Consider the following 19,206-nt stretch of genomic DNA (forward strand, 5'->3'; position numbering starts at 1 on the left):
ATGGACGTGAAAGTACAGAGGAACATCTGGAAAGATTTCTGAAACGCCAGTTCACTGCTGTTGTTACTGAGTGATCGGGAATCTTTCGGAGGGAAGGCCTCAAAATCCCTGGCTTTGCCTGCTGTTGGCGACCGAGATGGAGGTCGAATCGTTTGGATAGAGATGGTGCTCAGTACGCGGTGTCGGAGAGCTGATCAGAGCTCGAGGTTTTTGGATGACTCAGAGTTGGACTGTGGTCGGGCACGGCAGGAAGAGTTTTCTTCCTTCTCCCGTCTGCGTGAGATGTGGGACATTTGAGAGACTTTGAACTTTTTACTGTGCTCATGGACTTCTTCATCAAGTTATGGTATTGTTGCGCTGTTGTAACTATATGTTATAATTATGTGGTTTTGTTAGTTTTTTTCCCGTCTTGGTCTGTCCTGTGTTTTGTGATATCACACCGGAGGAAATATTGTATCATTTCTTAATGTATGCATTACTAAATGACAATAAAAGAGGACTACGTGTCTTCATAATCTAATAATAAAACATCGTTTCTTAGATAAGAGGCCCAAAACTGCTGACAATATTCCAAGTTGATCTAACCAATGTCTTATAAAGACTCAACATTATATCTCTGCCTTTGTATTCTAGCCCTCTTGAAATGAAAGCTAACATTTCAATTTTCTTCTTTACCACAGACTCAACCTGCAACTTATCCGTTAGGAAATCATGTCATGGGTGTTAAATTCTTCCCTATTCTTTCAACATTATGGGTCGTTTTCACCAATTTCAAATGGTTGTGCCTCACGCAGCTGGGTTGTTGCAGTAAAGTCTGAGAGTATATAATAAAGTATAAGAGTTCGATGGAGCAGGGTCAGAATCTAAAGAGGAACCAGCACTGAGAAGGACTTAGAGGATCCAGAAATTGGTGGTGGGATGTCTATGGAGAGAATCAGGCCAGGAGGACGTGGCTACAAATGCCAAATCGGCAACATTTGGAGCCTGACTGACTGAAAACAAAAGGCTGGATGAATTTAGCAAGTCAGATAGTATCTATGGAGAGAATAAGCAGTTGACACTTCAGGTTGAGACTCTTCACCATGCTGGTGACTGATGAAGGACTTTGGAAAGAAGCCTCGACTGCTTATTCTTCCGCGTACATGCAGCCTGACCTGCTGAGTTCCTCCAGCAATTTGTGTAGGATGTTCTATATTTCCAGCGACTACAGACTGTCTTTGTGTTTTATATCTGCATTTGTAAGTGGGTTGGACTTTGACTTTTGACACACGGAATGTTTGTTGATATTGAGTATATTGTTTGTGTGAGCACGCTGCATTAAAGTAGCTGCTGCGTATTCCACATAAAAACAATGGCTAGTTTTGAAGCATGAGGCAGAGGGAAATCGGCGCTTTCCTCGTCTTCGAATGGTGCCTTGTCTACCCAGAGATCTCCGCGCGTCAGAATTCGCCTGTGGTAACCCACCGATCAAATGCGCAAGCGTGAAGATTTCCGGTTTTCCGGGAAATCGCGCATGCGTCGGGTGGACACAAGGGTCTGACTGATCGGTGGCAGGTAGGAGCTGGTCTCTGGGTCGGTGTCTTATATCAGGGGGCCCGCAACCCCGAATAAGGGACAATTGCTGCGAGCTGTGGACACCCCGCGGCCCCGCACCTCGGGACAGTCCCGGGTCTTTCCCCTTTCCTCACCCCCATGCGCCGCAACACTGACAGTACGCTGGAGGAACTCAGCAGGTCGGGCAGCATCAGTGGAAACGATCAGTCGACGTTTCGGGCCGGAACCCTTCGTCAGGACTGAAGAATGAAGAGGGGGATGGATTTGAAGAATGCTTGAAAGACCAGTAATTTTAAAGACAAAGGGGTGGGGGAGGGGAGCATCCGGGGAATTTTGGCCTGATGAGCGAAGGTGCTGGCGCCATTTGTCCTGTGCATGCGCACTGCTGGGACCGTGACAGACTGGCATATCGATCTTGACGTGTCCCGGACACGCGTGACACTTCCAGCGCCTTCCCCGCCACAGCCATCTGTGGCAATGGATTCCACACATTCACTACTCGCTGGCGAAAGAAATTCATCTCTGTTCGAAATGGAAACCCCTCTATTTTGAGTCTACCCTCTGATGCTAGACTCTCCCATTATCGATAATATCCTCTCCACATCCACGCCATCTGGACTCTTTAATATTCGATAGATTTCAGTGAGATCCCCCTTATTCTTTTGAACGCCAGCGTGTACAGACCCAGAGTGATGAAATGATCTTCATATATTAACCCTTTCATTCCTGGAATGATTCTCGTGAACCTCCTCTGGCACTCTCCAAGGCCAGCACATCTTCTCCAAAACAAGGGACCCAAAACTACTCACAATACTCTGGTTGCTCTGACTAATGCTTTATAAAGGCACTAAATTTTATATTTTTGATTTATATTCCGGTACTCCCAAAATGGATGCTAGTTTTACATTTGTCTTCCTCTCCACTGGCTCAACCTGCAAATTAACCTTTTGGGAATCCTGCACGAGGATTCTCAAGTCCTCTTGTAACTCTGATTTTTTTAAATGTTCTCCCAGTTTTAGAAAATGGTCCACCCCTTTATTCCTTCTACAAAGTGCCGAACATTACACTTCCCGACAATATATTCCATCTGCCACTTCTTTGCCCATCTGCCAAAGTCTTTCTGCAGACTCCTTGCTATCTGAACCCTACAGACCCCCTCCACCTACCTTTGTGTTGGCTGCAAACATGGCAGAAAAAGCCATCAATTCCTTCATCCAAATCATTGACATATAACGTGAAAAGAAACAGCATTAAGACTGACCCCAGCAGATCACCACCAGTCACTGACAGCCAACCAGAAATGGCCCTCTTTATTCCCAATCTTTGCCTCCTGTCAATCAGCCAATCTTCCATCCATGCCAATCCCCATGAAAACTTCCTTTTCACCATTCTCCTCTCTGGCTGCATAGTGACATCAAACACCTTTATCCTGGGTAACCAGTGACCTGCAGCTTTCACATCACAAAAGTGTTTACCATCTCCAGTGAGAAAGACCAATGCCCTCCCCTTCACATTCATTGGCTTTGACACCGATGAGTTCTTCACCGTCAGTCACCAGAATGGTGAGAGATCGGAATACTAAGAAAGTCCGCAAGATCAGTCATGTAATGTGATGTGCTCTTTATAGCAGAGTTGGACACGGACAGAAGTAGAAATAATTTCAATGGAGAGAGAGAATCTGAGCCAAGTCTCAGACTGATGACAGGCAGAAATGGTCCATTCTGATACAGACAATAAAACAGTCAGACAATTCAATGATCAGGCTCGTCGCCTGATTTGTGCCCAGTTAGAAGATGAATTGTTCCTCTAACTTGTGTTGAACCTCACTGTGACAGTGTGATGTCAGATCTCACCGCAAGGACTAAAATTATCTCATCTGAAATGCTGTTCTTCAGCAATGATGTCTTTTGTTAATCTTTTTACAGGTTGGAAACAGCAAAGGATTTGTGTACAGGAATCTCCAACACAACAACACGTCAGTTCTGCTCTGCTTGACCAGACATTTAAGGAGTGAGCAGACATTTTCTTTGCAACACTAAAACTCCCATTGTTGATCCTTGGAGATGAAAAAATATCTCATCTCAGATGAAAAAGTGATTTATCTTTAAAGTGAAGTTTTCTGTTTTAATTCAGTGAAAGCCACTGGAACCGGGGTGCTGAGATCACACAGCATTTGCTCACCAGAGATCAGTTCTTAATCTGCAATGATTGTGCAAGGAATTCACTACGTCTGTCATCTGACTTGGTGAAACCCCCAGAGAACTGACAGCAGGCAGATATCATTCGTCAGCTCTCTGAGGGAAAGGATTCACTCACTCAGCCCTCCCACCGACACACCAGTGAGTTTAGATTGTGGAGAGGCAATTCACCTGCTCTGAAAGTGGGAGGGATTTACGAATTCATCCCGGGCAATGAGACACCAGCGAGTTCACTCTGAGGAGAGGCCGTTCACCTGCTCAGACTGTGGGAGGGCATATATTCGGTTTTCCGAACTGCAGAGACACCAGCGAGTTCACACTGGGGAGAAACCGTACATTTGCTCTGAATGTGGGAAGGGATTCACCCGGTCATCCTACCTTCAGACACACAAGTTAGTTCACACTGGGGAGAGACCATTCATCTGCTCTGAATGTGGGAAGGCATTTCCCCAACCATCTCACCTACAGGCACACCAACGAGTTCACACTGGTGAGAGGCCGTATGTCTGCTCTGATTGTGGGAAGGGATTCACTCAGTCATCCCACTTACAGACACACCAGCGAGTTCACACTGGGGAGAGGCCGTTCACCTGCTCAGATTGTGGGAAGGCGTTCACTCAGTTATGTGATCTGCTGACACACCAGCGAGTTCACACTGGGGAGAGGCCATTCACCTGTTCAGACTGTGGAAAGGGATTCACTCAGTCATCTCAACTGAAGGTACATCAGCGAGTTCACACTGGAGAGAGGCCGTTCACCTGCTCAGATTGTGGGAAGGGATTCACTCAGTCATCTCAACTGAAGATACACCAGCGGGTTCACACTGGGGAGTGGCCGTGCACCTGCTCGGATTGTGGGAAGGGATTCACTCAGTCATCTCAACTGAAGATACATCAGCGAGTTCACACTGGGGAGAAGCCGTTCACCTGCTCAGAGTGTGGGAAGGCATTTACCCACCCATCTCACCTGCAGAGACACCAGCGAATCCACACTGGGGAGAGACCTTTTATCTGTTCCGTTTGTGGGAAGAGATTTACTCAGTCAGCAGATCTGTTGACACACCAGTCAGTTCACACTGGTGAGAGGCCGTATATCTGCACTGAATGTGGGAAAGGATTCACTCGGTCATCTGATCTGCTGGCACACCAGCGAGTGCACTCTGGGGAGAGGCCGTTCACCTGCTCAGAGTGTGGGAAGGCATTTACCCACCTGTCTTACCTGCAGAGACACCAGCAAGTTCATACTGGGGAGAGGCCTTTTACCTGCTCAGACTGTGGGAAGGGATTCACTCGGTCATCAAATCTATTGACACACCAGAGAGTTCATACTGGGGAGAGGCCGTACATCTGCACTGAATGTGGGAAGGAATTCACTCGGTTATCCCACCTGAAGAGACACCAGCGAGTTCACACTGGGGAGAGACCATTTATCTGCTCCGTTTGTGGGAAGAGATTTACTCAGTCATCAGATCTGTTGACACATCAGAGAGTTCACACTGGGGAGCGGCCGTACACCTGCTCAGAGTGTGGGAAACAATTCACTCGGTCATCCCACCTACAGACACATCAGTCAGTTCATTTTCTCTGAATGTGGGAAGGGATTCATTCAGTTGTCCCACCTACAGGCACACCAGTCAGTTCACACTGGGGAGAGGCCGTTCACCTGCTCAGTCTGTGGGAAGGGATTCACTCGGTCAACTGACCTAATGGCACACCAGTCAGTTCACACCTGGACAATGCCGTTCGCCTGCTCAGATTGTGGGAAGGGATTTACTCACTCATCTCAGCAGCAGACACACCAGCAAGTTCACACTGGGGAGAACCCATTCATCTGCACTGAATGTGGGAAGGGATGCACTCAGCTCTCCCACCTTGTGAAGCACTGGCGAGTCCAACCTGGAGAAAGTGTTTCGGTGAGCAGGATGCTGGATAATGAACCATCATGGTTGCTGAATTCAGAGGCGATCAAAAGTGACTGTGTCAGACTGTAATGATTGCTGCTTCCCATCCCACCCAAATGTGGTCACTGGGCAAGGGAGGAGTTTCTTCAGCGATTGTTCACTGTTACCGGAGTTTAACATTGTGATTTTGACAAATAAATCAGTTCTATTTGAAACTCTGTCTCAGCGAATATCCACCACACCGGGTGCACAGTAGGGAGTGAACTCACCCATCTGGGCTCTGCCCTTGTTTCTGTTCCACGACTGTCCTTCTAAACCCATTCCTGATGTCCTCCTGTCCCTTTCCCTCTGGTGAGATAGTCACCAGTTTGTGAGTGAAGAGGTGACCCTTGAGTTTTCTGCAGACTGATGAAGACGAGCTCTCTGCAGTTACGTCTGACATGTTCTTCGTCCCTCAAATCTCTGGGCTGAGGGAGAACGACATTGGTTATTAACCCCTATATTCCCTGCTCTTTAAAACATTACGGGTCATTTTCACTGCTTCCGCAGGCCGGCGTCTCCCACAGCTGGTTGTTACGATTTGCCACAGTCCTCTGAATTCTGACGCACAATGGGGAACCATTAGCTGGATGTTTAATGCAGCCGGGTCAGAACAGGGCAGGGTTTGGGGCAGTGCACAGTGGTAGGGGTAAGAGCATGAGATGAGGAACAGGGAATCAGAGTGGGGAGGGGGTGGGGCTGGTCGTGGCAATGAATGACAGAGTTTCAACATTTGGAGTCTGATTGAGAGGAAAAAGGTTTCATTGACTGTTGATATTGAGTATGTGCATGTGGGCGCTTGCTGTGTTAAACTGCACGCTGGGTTCTTATAAAAATATTGACTGGCATTTGGCAGGAGGTGGTGTGCATGTAAACACTTTCAATGGGACTGTTCTTACCCAGAAACCCCCGAGCATCAGAATTGGCTGTGACAGTGAATGGAATTTGCAGGTGCCAGGAGTCCAAAGTTGTACCAAAAGGTGCCAATGCACTCAATGGGCAAAGATCTCTGGACGATCTGCGGCGGGTAGGGGTGGGTCATCTGCACCAGAGTCCGCATCCCGAATGAGGGAGAATTACTCCGAGCTCCGAACACCCCGATACCAAATCGTGCTGCCCCTGTCATGGTCCGGTCCGTGAAGTCCACGTTTCGGTTCATGGTCCGGTCCATAGACTCTGCATTCCAGGTCTTCCGGCTGTCCCTTGTTTCAGTTGGGCTTAATCATAGGCACCTGATGCTCGTCTTGGGGCTGGGAATATAAGTGACCCTGGGTTCGAGTGTGGTTGCTGGTTTGTCTTGTCAGTATCCCGTCCTCGCTTCTGTGGGGTAAGGCAGGCTGTCTTTGCCGTTACCCTGAGGCTGGACTGTGCCCTTCTCTTCCCCTTCCTTCTGAAGCCTTGCCCGCAACCTGTGTCTGAAGCCTTGCCCGCAACCTTGTCAAGTTCTGCCGCCGGAGCAAGACCGGAGCTTTGCTGCAACCAGATAAGGAACTGTCTATCGTTGTTTTGAACTTTCTCTGTGTCCACGCCTTCGCTGGGTAGATCTGGCCGTTTGCTGCTTCCTAGTGTTTGAAATCGTCTCATCGTGTTCAGCATTCTGTGTAGAGCCCTGGCCCTAAGTCCTGTTCCCAAGGAGGGGTCCCAGGTTCCATGTCCCTGTGTTCCTGTCTCTCAAATCCAAGGCTCCATGTTCCCGTGCTCTAGACCAAGGCTCTGTGTTTCTGTCCTCCCCAAGACCAAGGCTCTGTGTTCTGCGTTCCTGTTGTCCCAAGTCCAAGGTTCCGAGGTTCCTGTCGTCCCAAGTCCAAGGCTCGGCTGTTCCTGAGTACCAAGTCAAGGCTTCATGTTCTCGTCCTGTCCATGTGCTTCGTCCTGTGCTGGAGTTCTCTCGTCTGCCCAGGAGTCTCTCGTTCTGTCTTGGATCCTCGCCTAGTCCTGTCTCCCAAGACCACGTCATGTATTCGCCGAGTTCTGCAGTCCGAGCCCGAGAGAAGACCCAGGTGCTGGGTCCTTGTCCAGTCTGAACCCAAGCCTCGTCATGTCCTCGCCTCGAAGAACCCAAGCCTCGTCATTTCCTAGCCATGAGGAACCCAAGCCATGTCCAGACCTGTAGCCACGTCATGTCCTCGCCTAGTTCCGGGGTCCGAACCCGAGTCAAGACCCAAGTTCTGGGTCGTTGTCCAGTCTCTAGCTCGGAGTCCTAGCCCAGGCTCCCAGTTCCTTGTCCTGGTCCCGCTTGCCGAGCCAATGTCCTAGCCCAAGTCTGTGTTCTTGTCCCAGCTCCCAGTCTGCATCCAGTCACGTCCCTAACTCTAGTCTCTAGTCCTGTCCTGTTCCTAGTGCTTCAGTGTCTGTGTCTTGCATCTGGGTCCAGTCCCAGCGCCCCACCCTATGACAGCCCCACAATTTGCAGAAAGCCCTGGGGAATTTTCTGCCGCTGAGTAACAGTGCCTGCGCAGCTTCTGGGGCGCATGTGTATCGCTGGGACTGTGACGCGCAGCTTCTGGGGCGCATGTGTATCACTGGGACTGTGACGTGCAGCTTCTGGGGCGCATGTGTATCACTGGGACTGTGACGAACAGCCTAGTTCTTGGCTTGTGTTGGAATGTGGGTACAGGAGCAGACGTTTGTGACTTGACCACAGCTTTGCACGCCAGTCTGCAGGGCATGAGTGGCATGGCAAGCGGAAGGAATGGCTGCAGTGGGTCTCCAGCTGAAACCTTGCTATCGAAATCTAAGGATTTGGGACTTGGACCAGAAATAAAGATCCGAGTTTATCTCACATGATGAATTTATTGTGTAACTTTCAGACAAGTTTCAACCTATTGAAGTGGAACACTGAGATCAGGTCCAATATCCAGACCCTGCTGATGTCCATACCTCAGTAGATAACAGGAATAGTTGAGACTGGGGACTAAAAGAAAGAACCGGGTCTGACCTGCAGTGAATTAACATGTCAATTAGAGCTGTATGGGAAAAATACATTTATTTTGTCACTTTTAGTTCTTTAGCAGATCATCTTTGTTGAACCTTATCTGGTTCTGGACTCAACTACCAAGCGAGGCCATTGTTTCCTCTATTCTGTCTGAGTGTACCATAATAACAGACACATCTGTCTTGGGTAACAAGTGACCTGTAGCATTCAGACCACAGAGTTGCTCTGCTTAATAATCTCCAATGAGAAAGTCTGATCACCTTCCCTTGGCATTACCATGACTGAGTTCACCATTGTCAATTACCTCGGGGTCACAGTGATCAGAAAGGCTCCAAGAGCAGCCACGTAAATACTATGTGCTCCTGGTAGGGCAGTGAGAAAGCCCAGAACTGTTTAGCTCCAGAAATGAACAGAGACACTCTGAACCAAATAACAACTGGTTGACGGGTAGGCTTGACCCACTGTGTCACAGACCTGCAGATAAGCAGGGAATTTGATGCTGAGGCCAGATGCCTGAACTATGACGAGATAGAAGATGAGGATTTGTTATTTTGTATGGAGTCAGTTCTGTTGTGAAAGTTAGTGAACGTTAGTTCAGCAGCATTTGAATTTCTTCAATCTTCGAATGTGGCGATGGAGATACTAGACAGCATCAAATCAGGGCTTCCCACCCTTGAGGTTCACGGACCCCGCAGTTAATGGTAGGGGTCCATGGCAAAACAGGCTGGGAACCCTTGATGTAAGTAGTTAGCACACAAATTGTACCAAGAAGATCTGGGACTGTCATAAGGGGGCGCTGGGAGCGGACCCAAATGCAAGACACAGACACTGAAGTACTAGGAACAGGACTAGGACTAGAGTTAGGGACAAGACTCGATGCAGACTAGGAGCTGGGATAAGAACACAGATTTGGGCTAGGAAATTGGCTCGGAAAGCGGAACCAGGACAAGGAACTAGGAACTAGGAGCCTGGGCTAGGACTCCGAGCCAGAGACTGGGCTAGGACCCAGAACCTGGGTCTTGACTCGGGCTCGGACTCCAGAACTAGGCGAGGCCATGACATGGCTGCAGGACTGGACGAGGCTTGGATTCTTCGAGGCTTTCCTGGGCAGGACGAGATACTCCTGGGCTGGGCGAGAACACGAAACCTTGACTTGATCTTGGGAGAACAGGAACACAGAGACTTGGTCTCGGCAGAGCAGGAACACAGAGACTTGGTCTTGGCAGAGCAGGAACTCGGGGACTTGGTCTTGGGAGACAGGAACCTCGGAGCCTTGGAGGACGACTGGATGCTCGGAGCCTTGGTCTAGAGCATGAGAACACGGAGCCTTGGACTTGAGAGGTAGGAACATGGGACACTGAGCCGGGACCCCACCTTGGGACAGGACATAGGGTCGGGACTCATACACAGAATGCTGAACAAGACGAGATATTTTCCAACACAAAGTAGCGGCAAACGGCCGGACCTACCTAACGAAGCCATGGACATAGAGACAGTTCGCAACTCAAGGTAGCGGCAAACGGCCGGACCTACCTAGCGAAGGCGTGGACACAAAGAGACAGTTCCAAACAACGAAAGACAGTTCCTTATCTAGACACAGCAAGGCTCCGGTTTGCTCCGGCAGTAGAACCTTCTGGGGAAGGTGGGACCTGTACAGATTGGATGGGTTGCACCTGAACTCGAGGGGGGAGCAATATCCTTGCAGGTAGGTTCGCTGGCATGGTTTGGGGGGGTTTGAACTAATTTGCAAGGGGGATGGGATGCAGCACGATAGAGCAGTGAAAGAAGTGCATGGAGTAAAGCCAGATCTAACATATAGAGAGGCTTTGAGGAAAGAGAAGCAGAATAAACGGTGTAAAGACAGTAAGGTAGAAGGGCTGAAATGTGTGTACTTCAATGCAGGAAGCATCAGGAACAAAGGTGATGAACTGAGAGCTTGGATACATACATATAATTATGATGTAGTGGCTATTACAAAGACTTGGCTGGCACCAGGGCAGGAATGGATTCTCAATATAAACAACAGGGATTCTGCAGATGCTGGAAATTCAAGCAACACACATCAAAGTTGCTGGTGAACGCAGCAGGCCAGGCAGTATCTCTAGGCCTGAAACGTCGACTGTACCTCTTCCTAGAGATACTGCCTGGCCTGCTGCGTTCACCAGCAACCTTGATGTGGATTCTCAATATTCCTGGATTTCAGTGTTTTACAAGGGATAGAGAGGGTGGAAAAAGGGGAGGAGGGGTGGCATTACTGGTCAGGGATACTATTACAGCTACAGAAAGGGTGGGTAATGTAGCAGGATCCTCTTTTGAGTCAGTATGAGTGGAAGTCAGGAACAGGAAGGGAGCAGTTACTCTATTGGGGGTATTCTATAGGCCCCCTGGTAGCAGCAGAGATACAGAGGGGCAGATTGGGAGGCAGATTTTGGAAAGGTGCAAAAATAAACAGAGTTGTTATCATGGGTGACTTTAACTTCCCTAATATTGATTGGCACCTGATTAGTTCCAAGGGTTTAGATGGAGCAGAGTTTGTTAAGTGTGTCCAGGACAGATTCCTGTCACAGTATGTGGACAGGCCGACGAGGGGGAAGGCCATACGAGATCTAATACTAGGTAATGAACCAGGTCAGGTCACAGATCTCTCAGTAGGTGAGCATCTGGGGGACAGTGACCACCGCTCCCTAGCCTTTAGCATTATCATGGAAAAAGATAGAATCAGAGAGGACAGGAAATTAATTGGGAAAAGGCAAATTATGAGGCTATAAGGCTAGAACTTGCTGGTGTGAATTGGGATGATATTTTTGCAGGGAAATGTACTATGGGCATGTGGTCGATGTTTAGAGATCTCTTGCAGGATGTTAGGGATAAATTTGTTCCGGAGAGGAAGATAAAGAATGGTAGGGAGAAGGAACCATGGGTGACAAGTGAGGTGGAAAATCTAGTCAGGTGGAAGAAGACAGCATACATGAGGTTTAGGAAGCAAGGATCAGATAGGTCTATTGAGGAATATAGGGAAGCAAGAAAGGAGCTTATGAAGGGGCTGAGAAGAGCAAGAAGGGGGCATGAGAAGGCCTTGGCGAGTAGGGTAAAGGAAAACCCCAAGGCATTCTTCAATTATGTGAAGAAAAAAAGGATGGCAGGAGTGCAGGTATGACCGATTAGAGATAAAGGTGGGAAGATGTGCCTGGAGGCTGTGGAAGTGAGCCAGGTCCTCAATGAATACTTCTCTTTGGTATTCACCAATCAGAGGGAACTTGATGATGGTGAGGACAATATGAGTGAGGTTGATGTTCTGGAGCATGTTGATATTAAGGGAGAGGAGGTGTTGGAGTTGTTAAAATACATTAGGATGGATAAGTCCCGGGGCCTGAGGGAATATTCCCCAGGCTGCTCCACGAGGAGAGGGAAGAGATAGCTGAGCCTCTGGCTAAGATCTTTATGTCCTCATTGTCCATGGGAATGGTACCAGAGGATTGGAGGGAGGCGAATGTTGTCCTCTTGTTCAGAAAAGGTAGTAGGGATAGTCCGGGTAATTATAGACCAGCGAGCCTTATGTCTGTGGTGGGAAAGCTGTTGGAAAAGATTCTTAGAGATAGGATCTCTGGGCATTTAGAGAATCATGGTCTGATCAGGGACAGTCAGCATGGCTTTGTGAAGGGCAGATCGTGTCTAACAAACCTGATAGAGTTCTTTGAGGAGGTGACCAGGCATATAGATGAGGGTAGTGCAGTGGATGTGATCTATATGGATTTTAGTAAGGCATTTGACAAGGTTCCACATGGTAGGCTTATTCAGAAAGTCAGAAGGCATGGGATCCAGGGACGATTGCCCAGGTGGATTCAGAATTGGCTTGCCTGTAGAAGGCAGAGGGTCGTGGTGGAGGGAGTACATTCAGATTGGAGGGTTGTACTAGTGGTGTCCCACAAGGATCTGTTCTGGGACCTCTACTTTTCGTGATTTTTATTAACCACCTGGATGTGGGGGTAGAAGGAAGGATTGGCAAGTTTGCAGACAACACAAAGGTTGGTGGTGTTGTAGATAGAGTAGGGGATTGTCAAAGATTGCAGAGAGACATTGATAGGATGCAGAAGTGGGCTGAGAAGTGGCAGATGGAGTTCAACCCGGAGAAGTGTGAGGTGGTACACTTTGGAAGGACAAACTCCAAGGCAGAGTACAAAGTAAATGGCAGGATACTTGGTAGTGTGGAGGAACAGAGGGATCTGGGGCTACATGTGCACAGATCCCTGAAAGTTGCCTCACAGGTGGATAGGGTAGTTAAGAAAGCTTATGGGATGTTAGCTTTCATAAGTTGAGGGACAGAGTTTAAGAGTCGCGATGTAATGATGCAGCTCTATAAAACTCTGGTTAGGCCACACATGGAGTACTGTGTCCAGTTCTGGTTGCCTCACTATAGGAAGGATGTGGAAGCATTGGAAAGGGTACAGAGGAGATTTACCAGGATGCTGCCTGGTTTAGAAAGTATGCATTATGATCAGAGATTAAAGGAGCTAGGGCTTTACTCTTTGGAGAAAAGGAGGATGAGAAGAGACATGATAGATGTGTACAAATATTAAGAGGAATAGATAGAGTGGATAGCAAGTGACTCTTCCCCAGGGCACCACTGCTCAATGCAAGAGGACATGGCATTAAGGTAAGGGGTGAGAAGTTCTAGGGGGATATTAGAGGAAGGTTTTTTACTCAGGGAGTGGTTGGTGCGTGGAATGCACTGCCTGAGTCAGTGGTGGAGTCAGATACACTAGTGAAGTTTAAGAGACTACTAGACAGGTATATGGAAGAATTTAAGGTGGGGGCTTATATGGGAGGCAGGGTTTGAGGGTCGGCACAACATCGTGGGCTGAAAGACCTGTACTGTGCTGTACTATTCAATGTTCTATGTTCCATGTTTAACCGGACAGCGATACAGGCGAGTGTCATAAGGCAGTGGCTGGGAGCGGACCCAAGTGCAAGACACAGACACTGAAGTACTAGGGACAGGACTAGGATACAGGGCGATGGCAAGGACATAGACAGGAAAACCAGGAACCTGGAACAGGACTGAACAAGAGAGCTGGGAGCCCGGGCTTGGACTCCGAGCCAGAGACCGGACAAGGACCCAGTACCTGGGTCATGCCTCTGGCTCGGACCCCAGAACGAGGCAAGGATGAGGCTTGGCAGGCAGGCAGAATGAGGCTGGAGTCTTCAGGCTTGAAGCTAGAGGCTAGAGACTTGCCTTGGCTTAGCAAGAGGCTAGAGGCTGGAGACTTGGCTTGGCTTGGCAAGAGGCTATAGACTAGAGACTAGAGACTTGGCTTGGCTTGAGGCGAAACTTGGCAGGAGGCAGGAGAATTGAGGCGAGGCTTGGCTCCTTGTGGGCAGGGCGCAGTATGCCTCCCGATGGAGGCAAGGGACAGGAAGGGACAGAACCAACCGTAGGTAATGACAAGATGGTCTGATTACCCAACGGAGGCAAGGGACAGGAAGGGACAGAACCAACCGCAGGTAACGGCAAGATGGCCTGGCTTACCTGGGTGGAGGCAAGGGACAGAACCAACCCCAGGTAATGGCAAGACGGCCTGGCTTACCTGGGTGGAGGCAAGGGACAGGAAGGGAGCTAGGTACAGGGTGGCTCCAGGACAAGACGTCAGGTGAGACGAGGCGAGAGTTACCAGCAAGACCAGGCAAGGCTTCAGGCAATGCAAGGCAAGACGAGAACTTCAGGTGAGGCGAGAGTTACTGGCAATACAAGGCAAGGCTTCTGGCAAAGCAGGGCAAGACAAGAACTTCAGGCGAGGCGAGAGTTACCAGCAAGACAAGGCAGGGCTTCAGGTGAGGGAACAGAAGGCAGAGGCAGAGGTACAAGGAGTCAGGACAAGAACAATCCAGCCACCACACTTGGGTCTCTGAAGGTATTTATGCAGCCAGCCCCAACAAGCATCAGCTGCATCAATTAGCTCAACAAGAACAGAAACAGGGTAGATAGGAAAACCTGGAGCAAGGTCAATGGACCGGATCGTGAACCGGAATACGGACTTCACGGACCGGACTATGATAGTGAGGATGCAGGCAAAGCTTCAGGCAAAGGCTTCAGGTGGAAGGGGAAGGGAAGGGAAGGGAACAGTCCAGCAAATGAAGCTGAACCCAGAAGCTATTTATGTAGCGAGCCCAAAATGAGAATCATGTGCCTCAATGAAGGCACATAACAGGACAAGGAAAAATCTGGAATACGGATCGATGGTCCGGACCATGAACCGGAACGCGGACTTCACGGACCGGACCATGACAAGGACACGTGTTCAGTGCAGTGGTGAACCAGCCTGGAGATATCCTCACAAATAGCAGGACCAACAAACTACAGGACAGCTTCTTTCAACAAGTCATTAGAGTTTTTTTTACTCCCTCATTGTGGGATGGATATAGGAATAAAATTATTTCTAAATTGAATTGACTTTAATGCTTACATCCTTCATATACATGAGTAAATATCTTTACTTTACGTCTGTTTTCGGGTGCAATGTGCATTTTATAGTAAATTGTAATAAATAGTAGGTACAACAGGATAGTCAATATAACATGGAAATACAATTGTATCAGTGTGAATTAGTCTGTCTGATGGCCTGGTGGAAGAAGCTGTCCCGGAGCCTGTTGGTCCTGGCTTTTATGCTGCGGTACTGTTTCTTAGAGGGTAGTAGCTGGAACAGTTTGTGGTTGGGGTGACTCAGGTCCCCAATGATCCTTCGGGCCCTTTTTACACATCTGTCTTTGTAAATGTCTTGAATCATGGGAAGTTCACATCTACAGATGTGCTGGGCTGTCCACACCACTCTCTGCAGAGTCCTGTGATTGAGGGAGGTACAGTTCCCATACCAGGCAGTGATGCAGCCAGTCAGGATGCTCTCAATTCTGCCCCTCTAGAAAGTTCATAGGATTTAAGGGCCCATACCAAACTTCCTCAACCGTCTGAGGTGAAAGAGGCACTGTTGTGCCCTTTTCGCCACACAGCTGATATGCACAGACCATGTGAGGTCCTCGGTGATGTGTATGCTGAGGAACTTTAAGCTGTTTACCCTCTCAACCCCAGATCCATTGAGGTCAATAGGGGTTAGCCTGTCTCCATTTCTCCTGTAGTCCACAACCAGCTCCTTTCTTTTTGTGACATTGAGGTTGTTTTCTTGACACCACTGTGTCAGGCGATAACTTCTTCTCAGTAGGCTGCTTCATTATTATTTGAGATTAGGCAAATAAATGTAGAATCATAGTCATAGCCATAGTCATAGTCATACTTTATTGATCCTGAGGGACATTGGTTTTCGTTACAGTTGCACCATAAATAATTAAATAGTAATAAAACCGTACATAAGTAAATAGTAATATGTAAATTATGCCAGGAAATAAGTCCAGGACCAGCCTATTGGCTCAGGGTATCTGACCCTCCAAGGGAGGAGTTGTAAAGTTTGATGGCCACAGGCAGGAATGACTTCCTATGATGCTCAGTGTTGCATCTCAGTGGAATGAGTCTCTGGCTGAATGTACTCCTGTGCCCAACCAATCCATTATGTAGTGGATGGGAGACATTGTCCAAGATGGCATGCAACTTGGACAGCATCCTCTTTTCAGACACCACCATCAGAGAGTCCAGTTCCATCCCCACAACATCACCGGCCTTACGAATGAGTTTGTTGATTCTGTTGGTGTCTGCTACCCTTAGCTTGCTGCCCCATCACACAAGAGCAAACATGATTGCACTGGCCACCACAGACTCGTAGAACATCCTCAGCATCGTCCGGCAGATGTTAAAGGACCTCAGTCTCCTCAGGAAATAGAGATGGCTCTGACCCTTCTTGTAGTCAGCCTCAGTGTTCTTTGACCAGTCCAGTTTATTGTCAATTCGTATCCCCAGGTATTTGTAATCCTCCACCGTGTCCACACTGACCCCCTGGATGGAAACAGGGGTCACCAGTACCTTAGCCCTCCTCGGGTCTACCACCAGCTCCTTAGTCTTTTTCACATTAAGCTGCAGATAATTCTGGTCACACCATGTGACAAAGTTTCCTACCGTAGCCCTGTACTCAGCCTCATCTCCCTTGCTGATGCATCCAACTATGGAAGAGTCATCAGAAAACTTCTGAAGATGACAAGGCTCTGTGCAGTAGTTGAAGTCTGAGGTGTAAATGGTGAAGAGAAAGGGAGACAAGACAGTCCCCTGTGGAGCCCCAGTGCTGCTGATCACTCTGTCGGACACACAGTGTTGCAAGCACACGTTCTGTGGTCTGCCAGTCAGGTAATCAAGAATCCATGACACCAGGAAAGCATCCACCTGCATTGCTGTCAGCTTCTCCCCCAGCAGAGCAGGGCGGATGGTGTTGAATGCACTGGAGAAGTCAAAAATCATGACCCTCACAGTGCTTGCTGGCTTGTCCAGGTGGGTGTAGACACAGTTCAGCAGGTAGACGATGGCATCCTCAACTCCTAGTTGGGGCTGGTAGGCGAACTGCAGGGGATCTAAATGTGGCCTGACCATAGGCTGGTGCAGCTCCAGAACAAGTCTCTCCAGGGTCTTCATGATGTGGGAGGTCAATGCCACCGGTCTGTAGTCATTGAGGCCACTGGGGCATGACGTCTTCGGCACAGGGACGAGGCAGGATGTCTTCCACAGCACAGGAACCCACCGGAGCCTCAGGCTCAGGTTGAAGACATGGCGAAGTACTCCACATAGCTGAGGGGCACAGGCTTTGAGCACCCTGGTACTGACACCATCCGGTCCTGCAGCCTTGCTTGGGTTGAAACGTTTCAGCTGTCTTCTCACCTGTGCAGCTGTGAAGCCCACCGTGGTGGTTTCGTGTGGGGAAGGGGTATCGTCATGAGAGCAGGGTGGGGGGCTGTGAGGAGGGGTAGGAGGGGAGAGTGGAATATGTGTTGGTTGAGGGCCGACAACAAGTGACTCGTGTGGGGGATGGGCAGGGGCCACAATGTCAAATCTGTTAAAGAACAGGTTAAGTTCATTGGCCCTGTCCACACTGCCTTCAGCTCCTCTGTTGCTAGTTTGCTGGAACCCAGTGATGGTCCTCATCCCACTCCAGACCTCTCTCATGTTGTTCTGCTGGAGTTTCCACTCAAGCTTCCTCCTATTCCTGTCTTTAGCCTCCCTGATCCTGGCTTTCAGGTCCCTCTGTATTGCCCTCAGCTCCCCACTATATTCATCTCTAAACACCCTCTTTTTAGCGTTCAGGATTCCTTGATGTCCTTTGTTACCCATGGCTTGTTATTTGAATAACAAAGGACAGCTCTTGTTGGAACTTTGCTGTCCACATGGAAGTTGATGTAATCAGTGATGCACTCTGTGAGCCCATCAATATCCTCTCCATGTGGCTCACAGAGTGCCTGCCAGTCTGTCACCTCAAAACAACCCTGGAGCACCTCATAAGCCTCCTCCGACCATTTCCATCATCAGCAAATTTAATTAGCAGATTGGAGCTGTGGGTGGCGACACAGTCATGGGTATACAGAGGGTAAAGGAAGGGGTTTAGGACACAGCTATTCGAGGTATTGAAGGAGTGACCAGATATTTCCTTTGTAGCACTATATATAAGTTGTGGATCTTTAGGAAATAAATGAACATCCCATCCCAGCTTTGTGGTTGAAGTGATATTCTTTGTTTTAACTTCTCATTGAAACCCATGAATCCAGGCCCCCAGAATCGATCAGCAGATCTTCGTGAGAGATCAGACGCTCACTGCTTGAAGTGTGGAAGGGATTGATTCCCTGCATCGTCTGACCTGGCGAGACATCAGACCGCACACAGCAGGAAGAAAAAAAATAACTTCCGGCCACACACATCAAAGTTGCTGGTGAACGCAGCAGGCCAGGCAGCATCTCTAGGGAGAGGTACAGTCGACGTTTCAGGCCGAGACCCTTCGTCAGGACTAACTGAAGGAAGAGTGAGTAAGAGATTTCAGTTAGTCCTGACGAAGGGTCTCGGCCCGAAACGTCGACTGTACCTCTTCCTAGAGATGCTGCCTGGCCTGCTGCGTTCACCAGCAACTTTGATGTGTGTGGCTTGAATTTCCAGCATCTGCAGAATTCCTCATGTTTACGAAAAAATATAATTTGCCTGTTCTGAGTGTGGGAAAGGATTCAGTCGTTCATCCAGCCTGCAGACCCATCAGTGAGTTCACACTGCAGAAAGGCTGTTCCATTGCCCTGTGTGTGGGATGGGATAAACAGCTTATCATTCAACTATACATGAATATAGCCAAATGCAAAACACATTACCCACAGTACGTAGCACATAGAGTTAGGATTTCAGGGGGGAAAACAAGCAGAGGCCCCTGCTCTCACTCCAGGCCTGTGTCCGAGGCGACCCCGCGGCCGAGGCCTAGATCTCGCCACAACCGAGGATTCATTCCACCTGAAGACACACCAGTCAGTTCACACGCGGGAGAGACCGTTCACCTGCTGCTTGTGTGCGAAGGGATTCACTCAGTTATCTAACCTTGTAAGGCAATAGGGAGTTCCACACTGAGAGTACACCTGTCCTGTTTCAGCAGAGAGGTTTATCTGGTTTCCCCCCACACCCACTG

The 19,206-nt window shown here is 48.9% G+C and overlaps 1 pseudogene; it reads left to right on the forward strand.

Moving 5' to 3' along the window:
* Window positions 1-1,530: 1,530 nt before the first annotated feature.
* Window positions 1,531-19,206, forward strand: part of LOC134352474 (zinc finger protein 585A-like) — a 29,979-nt pseudogene continuing 12,303 nt past the window's right edge.

This window comes from Mobula hypostoma, chromosome 10, assembly GCF_963921235.1.
Source record: "Mobula hypostoma chromosome 10, sMobHyp1.1, whole genome shotgun sequence".
NCBI classification, from domain to species: Eukaryota; Metazoa; Chordata; class Chondrichthyes; order Myliobatiformes; family Myliobatidae; genus Mobula; species Mobula hypostoma.